A 12,178-nucleotide genomic window follows, 5' to 3' on the forward strand; every position below is an offset into this window, starting at 1 on the left:
CTTCATTCTTTTGAACATATTTCCATGATAGTTTTATGGGTCGCTCTCCAGTACAGATTTAAATCTGTACAGATATACAGATATTCCTTTTGGTTAAATTGCTTTATGACACGTGGTTTTTTGTCTTTTATGAGAGAGCAGCTTGATAGAACCACACAAACACAAACAGGTGAGCCACTAGTAAGTTTTGAATCACCATTAATGAACTTTTTTTAATCTTTGGTGAATGCTTTAGTTTTTGAAGCTTTTTATTATATTTATTGTTATTAGTATATGAAAACCGTTCTGTAGAGGTTATTAGTTTACTATAATAGTATTAGATGAAAATTAATATTAAACCAAAAAGGAAAAAAAATTTAATATTAAACCTAAGAAGAGCCAATGAATTATAACTCAAATGGCATAGTCTCCTTATACTCAATTAAGAGGTCGTGAGTTTGAGACTTCTATTTTTGATAAAAAAAAAAAGAGTCAAAGTATGTGATTTTATTCTTCAACCACATTTTTATTATTTTTAATCTTGAGAAATTAGTTTTACATTTTTATTTTTATAATTATAATTTTGGTAAAATAATTAAAAAGATTAGAATAAAATTTTATTTCAAAACATAAATAAAAATTTTAGAATCTATTTAACAGTTACAATGTATAAAATAAATAAATTTCAATTACATAAATATGATAAAAAAAATAATGTTATTATAGATGATAGAAAATTCTTAAACTCTAAAATATTTAGAGTTATATAGGAATACTCTAATTAAAATTTTAAATAAGTAAGATAAAAAAAAATTTAAACCGTTATAATTTGAATTTATTGTGTATTGTTGTGATGCTAAAGTTATTATGTAACTGATAGTTAATATTTATTCGGATTGATTTTTTTTAGTGAAAAAGTATTTTTTTTTAAATAAAGTATTTTTATAAAATTTTAAATATGTTTAGATATTTAAAAAAATTATTTTTATCAAAAATCAATAATTTAATTTTTTAAGTCAATAATACTTTTCTTTTTTAAAAAAGTAAAAGCAAAAATTTTTTAATATTTATTTTTTTTAAAAATCTATCCTAATGTGCAATCGTTTGTTTCTGATTATCAAAAAAAAATTACATTTTCCAAAATCCGTATTGGGTCATTAAAAGTAAAGATCTCGCTAGGGAGATCATGGGCTATTGAGTTATAAAATGAACATCCTCTACTAATTTTGGGGTTCACCAAGGATCGAACTCTTGACCTTTTAAATCTAACGCTCTAATACCATGTCATGATACCGCTCATCCCAAAAGCTTCGGCTAATAGGAATAAGTAACACTAATGATTATATCTCAATACTCCCTAAACCTCCATTGTACACATTTAGGGGTAGAAAAAGACTAGTCGGCCTGTAGCCTGACTTGTGTTTGGCCTGACCTGGCCTGACCTGTTATAAAATAAGCACAGACTCAGACTCTCATAAAAGACTTATTATGTTAGTAGGCCAGGTCCAGATTCACTAATTAACCTTATAGGCCTGTCAGGCCTGCCTGGCCTGTTAATACATAATTACATATATAAATAATTTTTTATTATTAAAAAAGTTATGAGATATTTTAAATTTATTATATTTAATTATAAATAATTTTGTATATTTTAAAATTTAATTTTTTTATAAATATTAAATATCACATATTACATATAAATATGTTTAGTAAAAAATATTTTTTTAAATAATATTTTTATTTTTGTAAAAAAAAATTATCAGTGAGGCTCTAATACTTTTACACATTCAATTATTATTAAATAAGCGGTTTAATAACTTAAAAAATTAATTTTATGTCAACTTGACAATGAACATATAATGTTTTTGTCAAAAAACGAGTCTTTAATTTATAGTTAGAAACAATCTTCTATCATTAATAAGTGAAATAAATATATTTGTAATAAATTAGTCATAATATCCAAATTTATTTATAACTGTATGTTATTGTTGATAAAATTTAAGAGAAAATTTTATTCTTCTTTTTTAAAAGATACTAAAATAATATTTTTTCTCTTTACTATTTATAAAATATACATTTTTCTTTTTCATAACTTTTAAGAAGATTCATTTTTAATCCATTTTAAATTGTTTGTGTTAATTATTGTCACAGTATCTAAATTGTGCATATTACTAGTATGTAGTATTTATTAATTAAATAAAATCAATAACAAAGTATTGATTCAAAATGAGTTTATGATCTTCATATTTAATTTTTTATATTTTAAAGTAACTATTTTCAGGATTAAAGTTTTTTAATTGTAATAGAGATTAGAATTTTGAATTTGATTTAAATTTTAATTTTTTTTTAATTAATTTACATATAACTAAAAATTCTTATAAGGGAGTTAAATTGTGTTTTTTGTCTAAAAATTAAAGACAATGTACATTATAAATACATAATTCTCCAATTTTTTGTTCCAATTTTTTTCACTCATGTAATTATTTTCCTTAATTACAAATTAAAAAAAATTAAGTCAATTTCACCACAATCAAACCCAAGGACCATTTATATATAAACATTGCATAATTAGACTCTTCTTATAAAATTTTTCTTTGTATGTATTTTTTTAGTTATTTTAATTCATATATCAAGTATATAAATTAAATATTATTAGAATTTAGAAGTATTTAACAGATTAATAGAAAAAATAGTTAAATAAATATGTAGATAATTGAAAACATAATGCCAATTTTTATATATACTTCATAATTGAATAAATAAAATGTTATTATTATTATTATTATTATTATTATTATTATTATTATTATTAACAATTTTAAGTATTATATATATATATATATATATATATATATATATATATTTGAATAATATATATGACATATTATAAATATATGAATAAATAAATTTGCAAGTACTTAAAAGGAATAGAGAATTATGGATAGAAAAATGGTAAGTTGAATTAGAATATGAGCAATGCTAGATAGTCGTTAACAAATATTATTATTTTTTGTTAACAATAATTTATATCTATATTTACAGACGTTTTATAAATAAAAATATATAATTTATATTTATATTTACTAGAGTTTTATACACATAAATTAATACAGTTTGTACCTACTATATTTTTTAAAATTTATATACATAAATTAATAAAATTTATTTATTAAAAATAATTTAATATTTATGCTGGCTAAATAATGATCAAAACTACTAAAAGTTGTTAATTCTCAAAAATTCTCATAGAATATTAGTTTACAAATGAATTAAAGAAAGTAATATAATTTTTTTTTTATTTTTGGATTATACAAAAAAAAAAGCTCTCTTTGATATATATTATATAGAATTAATTATCAATTTTCTCTATTAATTAAAAAGCACATATACCATAATTTTTGTAAAAAATAATTATATCAATTAAAATTAAATTTATATTTTAGCTAATTAATATTTTTTTATCTTAGCTAATTAATCTTATTATTGGTATTAAAAGTTTAAAATTCTTTTTTTATTTTTCTTGCCAGAACTATTAAAGAAAAAAAAAATCAAGAGAGCCAAGGACCAATTTATATATATATAAAAAAAAAGTCCAATGCAACATAAATGACTTCTTCTTTATTGTACCTAACCAAGCCAAGCCAAGCCACTAAATTTCTAAGTCACCGCAGCTGGTCAAATTGCTTCCTCAACGTAAAGACAAAATAATACACGTGTTGCAAAAAGAATTATGTTATGGGAATATCTGTAAACTTAAAATCTACTTAATATATTAAAATTGGGTTTTCCCCCAGCTAATAAGGGTGACGTGTCACTCTCTCGTGAGTCTGTTTTTCCTCCAAAATGAATAAAATTTTTCATCTATTCTAAATTATTTATTATAATTATATTATTATATTATATTTAATATTTAATGAATAATATATAATTATACTAATTTAAGAACATATCTTCATTATAATTATATCAAATCAATATTTAATGCACTATTAAACTACTTATCAATTATAATCCGTAATTACTGTACATAATAACAAATTGCCTTAATAGTAATTAATTTACCTATTTATTTTTGTTTTACTAAAGTCTATAAATAGTGTTTTTCTGTCGTACATACATCTAAATTTGAGAGTCAGCTCATAATTTTATATTTAGTATTTTTTTTACTACTTCATAGAATAAGAATGTATCTTCTTTTTTTATTGAAGTTGATCCTTTTAAGGTACAATTTATAATTTTTTATAATATTTTTCATATACTCATTCTATTATATTATTCTTTTAATAATTTATTAATTGTTGTTACTCTAAGTTGTTCTTATCGTCTAATGTTCCAATTCAATTGTCTTTTACCACAATCGTTTACAATGCATCACATCTATAAATACCTCATCGAGTTGTCTTCACTGATTCGGATTCCAACTACATGGATGTAAGCGTTCAAAGAAGGGGCAATAATTTCTACTTTACCGAATGATTGTTGGATCTACTCACCTATTATGACTAACATAATGGAATGTGGTTAAAGGAGGATGAGTAAATTATTAATTTTAATTATTCGATTAAAATTGTAATATCAGTTGTGATATTTTAATTATTAATGCATTATTAAACTACTTATCAATAATTTTAATTATCTAACATTTGTAATTTATTTTTATAATTAAAATAATTAAAATTAAGTAGATCATTATTAAACTACTTATCAATAATTTTAATTATCTAACATTTATAATTTACTCATCCTCCTTTTTATCAAATTATTATAATTATTCGGTTGCATAATTTCTCATTAGATTCACCATCCTAAATTGGTTAATTTGGTTCAAATTCAGATTTTGTTTTTCTTTTTTTTTTAATTGCTCTTATTGCAGCAAGTGTCCTCAGATTTTTATTGTGAGCTGCAAAATAAATGTCCCAAACTCTCAATACTTTTGTCATCCTTTTCGTTGTGTTTTTAACTCTGTTGATGTACTATTAATTTTAAATTGTACGAATTTTAAATGTTGATACTTACGATATTATTTCAGTTGGTTGTCGTTACGAGAATGACTTTATACTATACGTGACTAAAGACTAGAATAGATTCAATATTGTTTAAGTAATTTTGGTTTTAATATTAGTATTTGATTAAATTATAATTAGAGAATTTTAAATTATTGCCTCAATTTATATATTATGATTATTTTTCGTGAATGTACTATTTTTAAATAATTTAATAATTAATAAAATAAAGTGGTGTCAAGTATATTATTTAAGTTTATTTTTATTCTTTATTTCTTTATTGGTATTTTCATTATATTTGACAAAAAAAACTCTACCTAAATATATAGTTTTCGTTGTCCTAAGCACAATTTAGTTGCCAATAAAAACCGATTTTATCTATAAAAAATAATGAAACATGTATCTTTTGATATTATATTAATATAGTAAGTAGACATTATGATATAATAATATCTTTAATTGCATTATAATTGTCTCATAAATAATATATGATTATATTATTTTAGAAAAAAATTTTCATTATAATTATATCAAATCAATATTTAATTATGATAAAATATGTTAATTATAATTATATCATAAAATTATAATAATTACAATAGTTATGTTATATATTTTAATCATTTATGTAAGTAAATAAATTAGAAAATAATCAAATCAAATCATGACGGTAAATAAATAATATAGAATATTATTATATATTTAATTGCATTATAATTAGCTCATGAATAATGTATGATTATATTATTTTAGAAAAATATTTTTATTATAATTATATCAAATCAATATTTAATATATTATTTAAATCTAACTTTTATATAACAATAATATTATATATATTTATATATCACTTTTTTAAACTCATTCTTACAAATATATATTGGCATATAATTAATATAGATAACATATATACTTAATAAATATCTTTATTAAATTAATTATAACGATTAATACAAGATAATCTCATAAGTATAACCTGATTATAGCAAGAATTTTCATAAAAATAATTGACTACTAATTTGAATATAATTGATATAGTTAAATTGATACAACCTATAAGATTGAGAATATGTAACAATTATAGCAATTATTATATCAATTATAATAATCATTCACGTGACTTCATATACAGTAATTTTTGAATTATAATTGTTACATAATTACTGTTGAATATTATTTAATTTTAGATATTTTATAGGTAATATTCATTATCACATGAATTATCATCATTATTCAATAATAATAATAATAATTTTGAATTTATATAATTGGTAAAATTCTAATTCTCATTCGTATGTAATAATTTTATTAGTATGTATTCACAGTTTTAGTCAATATATAATAATAATAATAATAATAATAATAATAATAATAATATTATTATTATTATTATTATTATTATTATTATTATTATTATTATTATTATTATTATATAGACATCAAATTAATTAGTTAACAAATTGAATTCAGCTTATGGAGTTTTATTTTCTACTCAAATTTTTAATCATTAGTGATTTTATTTTTAATATTTACAGTAAATTTTGACTATAAAAAGAAAAAAATTAGTATTGATTGTTTCCTATTTTATTTTTTTACAGTCATAATTAAATTTGATATAATTATAGTAAGTCTCTATAATTATAGTAATATAAAACTGCTTCATATATAACAATAATATTATACATATTTATATATCTCCACTTTTATCTCTTTTTTCAGAATTTTGACATATAATTAATATAGATAAAATATAATATTAAACTGCTTTGTTATACATATATATATGAAGTTATAAAATAACCCGTATAATTTATACGTATGGCATAATACTTATGTCAAAAAAAGATTCCATACTTTCTGTTAACCATTGTTTTGTCATACGAAATTGATTGAATAATTTCTATTTATATAATTTTTTTCTATTAGATTTTTTTTCAACTAATGAAAGTGAGGTGTCGATTCCTCGTGAATCTATTTTTCCGCCAAAATTAATACACTATTTTCTCTTCTAAGTTTATTTTATAAAAATATCTTTATTATAATTATACTATAATTAGCATTTAAGCAATAATACATAATTATACTAATTTAAGAAAATATCTTTATTATAGTTATATGAAATCAATATTTAATACATTATTAAACTACTTATCAATTATCAATCGAAAATATTTTTGATCATTTTAATTATATTGATAATAATAATGATAATAATAATATAATATGATAATTATATGATAATGGCACCGGCCATTAATAACCAATTTATATTTCTCTAAATAAATTTATTTTATAAAAATATCTTTATTATAATTATATTACAATATTATAATAAATATTTAATGAATAATGTATAATTACACTAATTTAAGAAAATATCTTTATTATCTATCTATTCTATTCTATTCTATTCTATTATATAAAAATAGAATTTTTGTATTTAATAATGGAACTGATGTGGCATGCTCTTGAGGTGTTTCCAAATCTATTTCATTTAATTCGTCAAAGCAAATCAATTATAATTAATTAATTATATCAATTAATTAATTTGATTAGCCATTCAAATCTCACAATTTATTATAATTTATATAAATTAATTAATTATAATCAATATTCAATGCGTTATTAAACTACGTATCAATTATCGATATTTTTAATCATTCTAATTATATCAATTGATATAGTTCTAATCTGCATTTAAGTATAATAATTTTATTAGAAGATAGTTGATGCACATATTAATAGTGACCTATTTAATTTGATATCAGTTAGTGGATAATAATAATAATAATAATAATAATAATAATAAAAGGTCTACATGGTACATGCATTATATTTTAAAAAAGGTAAAATATATTTAAAAAAAATAGGATATCAATAATTAATTGTGATTAATATCAACATCAATAATTAATTCTTATAATTATTTTTGTACGACTAAAAGTTTCGTATAGTGTTTTTTTTTATGTAGAATAAAAAAAGTTTGTGATTCATAATATTTTCATAAAGTTTTATCGTATGAACACAAGATTAATTAGATAACAAATTGAATTTTAATTAATATATTTTATTTTCTGTTCATATTTTTTCATTAATTATCTTACTTTTTATATTTACAATAAATATTGAATGTAAAAAGAAAAAAATAATATCGAATGTTATATATTTTATTTTTTAGAGTCATAATTAAATTTGATATAATTATAGCAAGTATCTAGAATTAATAATAACATGATAGTACAATTTTAAGTTGTATAATATAATAAAAAAAAATGTATCAATTTATGTATGCCTCCTATTAGAACCGTTAAAATTGGCTAAACTCATCGGACCAATCCGTTTACCCATTTAAATGGACGGACTTTACCTCTAAAATTAAACCCATTTAAATTTTGGGCTAGCCTGTGTGCTAAATGGGTGGTCCGTTTATTTTTTTTTTTACATTTTTTTCAAAAAAATCAGTACTTTTAGTTGATATTTCTCTCGATTCGACCTGAAAATCAGACCTATCAGCTAAAAAAAATATTATTTTTAAAGATTTTTGACCTAAAAGTGGTATTTTTTGTCAAAATATTTTTCAAAAAATAAAATTAAATGATAAACGGGCTGGCCCGTTTAACCCATTGGACTGACCATAAACGGTCCGGGCTAGAAATTAAAATTCTGGCCTGCGAATAAAGTGGGCTTAAACGGGCCAGCCCATTTAACCCACTGGCTTAATGGGTTGGGCCTAAATGGACCGGACTAGCCCGTTTGACAGCCCTACTTCCTATATAGCAATGATATTATATATTTATATATCTCCTCTTTTAGCTCTTTTCTAAAAATATTGGCATATAATTAATGTAGATAACATATATATTGAGTAAGTATCTCTATTGAATTAATCATAAAGGTTAATAAAATATAATGAAATAAATTTCACCTAACTGTAGTAAGTATCTCCATTGAAGATATTTGCTAATTATTACCGTGTATAATTAGTGTATATATATATATATATATATATATATATATATATATATATATATATATATATATATATATATATAGAAGGAGTAATAGTGAATTGTTACAATTATTTAATTTATCATTTAAAAATTCGTACCTCGGACATAAATTTTCTTCTGTTTATTATTTTTCATACCTAAGGGCTACTAATTACGATTCTATCAATAGTGTTACCTATGGTACGGTAGATTATGTAATGAAAAAGTTTGAAAAATAAAGGCAAGAATTATAAGGTTATGGAAAGTCCCATACAAATTTGACAAGAACAAGACGACTTATGTAGAAATGGTTCTCATGGATGATAAGATAAGTTGATTATTTTCCATGATTCTTTCAAGTGATGCTAGGTCCATCTTATAAATATTTTTTGTTTATATTTTAAATTTATTTGACAAGTAAACCCTCGCACGAATCAAAGAAAGTACGATTTTATAAATTTATAAGTGTTAATAGTCTTTATATTTAATTTGTTTAATAGTGTGATAATATAGCTAATATATTTGTTGGTGGATTTAACTATTATTACTATATTATTTATGATCACATTCAGTATATGTGTGATTTATTGAAAAAAGTACATTATTAAAACCGATTAATAACTATTTTAGAATTAATCCAATTAACACCGAATTAAAAAAAAACAATGCATAATATGTTATTTTTTTATTAATCAAGTTATTATAATTTAAATTAATTTTAAAAAAATAATTTAAAATTATAATTTCAATCTTCTCACGTGCATGGCACGGGTGATTATACTTGTCTGTACACTATAACTCACCTAGTTTTATTATTGGACAGGAATAAAAGGCTACATAAAAACACCCTAGTGGAACGATATATTTTATTTTTAATAAAAAGGAATGAAAAAAAAGGCTTGAAAAACAAAATAGCCCCGTTTGTTTTCCAAACCATCCTTTTCGTCCAGAAACCCTTATTCACATCAACATCCTAAATCAAGTTTATGAATTAAAATGAAAGTGCCAAAAAAGACAAAACCAGTGAAACTTCAACACAATTGACTGCTTTTGTGTATTTTATGATTCTTCTACGTAGAATGCAATGAACGAAGCAAAATATGAGATTTTGTTTCGCCTCTGTCTATTGGACCCATATGCATATGCCCAAGAAATTAATATTGAGGGGATATTTATGTGTTTATTTATTTATAGATAATAATAGTGTCATTCTATACATTATTTTTTATATTATATATTTAATAAACTTTATAAGAAAAATAAAATTATTAAAATAAGATTGACAATATTTATTCTCTTTATTTTTTAAAAATATAAAGTATCTCTAATTTAAAATTTTATATGTAAGGCAGACCTAAGAATTTCTCATCGTGCCCTAATAACATCAAGTCTAGTGTCCTAAATGTCCTAATTAAATACAAACTAGAGTAATATTTATTTTATTTTCCTTATATTCTTGATAAGTACTTTTTTTTTAAGGTGTAATATTCAATTTGGTCTCTAAAATTTGAGGTCAGTTCAATTTGACGTCTAAAATTATAATAGACTCAATTTAGACTTAAAATTTACAATAATAACTCGTGTTAGTTCTTGAGTTAATTTTTATGAATAATGTGTTGGTTTTACATGTTAACTTGCCAAAATTTGGATTATTCGTCTAAATTTCATATAATTGAAATCTACTATATCTTTCTAGAAACTTGTTTGTTTCTCTAACATCTTCATGAAAACGATAATAATAAGTTTAATTTGGAAAAATTAAGACTTTGAGAACAACCTTTAAATTTTTAGAAGATCTAATAAATCTCGATTACATAAAACTTGAATGAAAAATTCAAATCATAGCATATTAATGTACCAAATCAACATACTGTTAACGGATATCAACTCATAAATGAATGTGAATTACGATTATAAATTTTAAAATCCAATTTTATAATTTTAACTATCAAATTATAAATTTCATTAGTCAAATTGAGTACTGCTACCTCTCTTTTTGTCATTGGCTTAATTTTTTTAACCAATCAAAACAATACTTTTATTACTAAGTATCAAAACAATACTATTTAAAATTGACATACAAAAGGATATTAATGCATTCATTATATTAAAAATTTATTTATAAAAAAATTATTTTCTTTTAATTTCTTAAGGTTGCGTTTAAAAAAGAGAGTGAGAGAGTAAGATCGAAATATAAAAATTAAATTAAATCTTTATGTGGCTGATTTTTTTTGTGTGGAAAAAATTTTGGTGTCTTTTTTTAAAATGGGATTATTTAGTATAATTATGGTGGATGTTGCAGAAGAGAAGTCAACACGTGAGAGGCGTGTTGCAACACGTGGGGGTGTGTTGGACACATAGTAACATTTTGGTCAACATGTGGGAGTGTGTTAGACACGTGGCAATATATTGGCCAATACATAGAGAGCGTGTTGCATCATATGGGAGCGTGTTGAATAATTTCTACAGTACTGTAATACACTTCAAATATCAATATTCAACTAAAACACCATCTCTTTTTCTATATTAAAAATAATTTCTGTCTTTATGTTATATTTGATATAAAGTGTATAAAATTAGATTACATCTTAGTATTATATTTAGTTCAAGATAAATATAAAAACTAAAACAAACAAAATTAATTAAATATCCTTAAAAATAAATTAAAAAGTTAAGTATTAATATTAAATAAAAAAATAAAAATAATCTTCCTTTTCTCTTCCTCCTCTAGCTTCTTCTCTTCTTTTCCTCTCTTTCTCTTCGCACCACATGGCGACAATCAGAGCCATGACTCTCCACATCGTCGGCTCTTCCCTCTTTTTCTCTTTTATCCTCTTTTCTAATTTCACACAAAAAAATAAATTTAAAATTTTAAAAATTGGATAAAAATATTTTAAAAAATATTATTTAAATTTAATTTTTATTCTTAAAAATTTTAATTTCTGTATTTTTATTTTTTTAAAATACTAAAAAGCTAAAATTGTATGTGCTGAAATTAAAATTTTAATTTTAATATCTAATAATCAAACATAATACGTTTCAATTCCCTTATTTTAGTCTCAATCCTAACAAGTATTCGCAGCTTAAAGAATTTCTTTAAAATATTCTCTAATAAAATTCCTTTATATTATGCCTGATATCGTCTCTTAATTATATATATATATATATATATATATATATATATATATATATATCCTTTAAATAAAT

This window comes from Arachis stenosperma, chromosome 1 (assembly GCF_014773155.1).
Source record: "Arachis stenosperma cultivar V10309 chromosome 1, arast.V10309.gnm1.PFL2, whole genome shotgun sequence".
Lineage (NCBI taxonomy): Eukaryota > Viridiplantae > Streptophyta > Magnoliopsida > Fabales > Fabaceae > Arachis > Arachis stenosperma.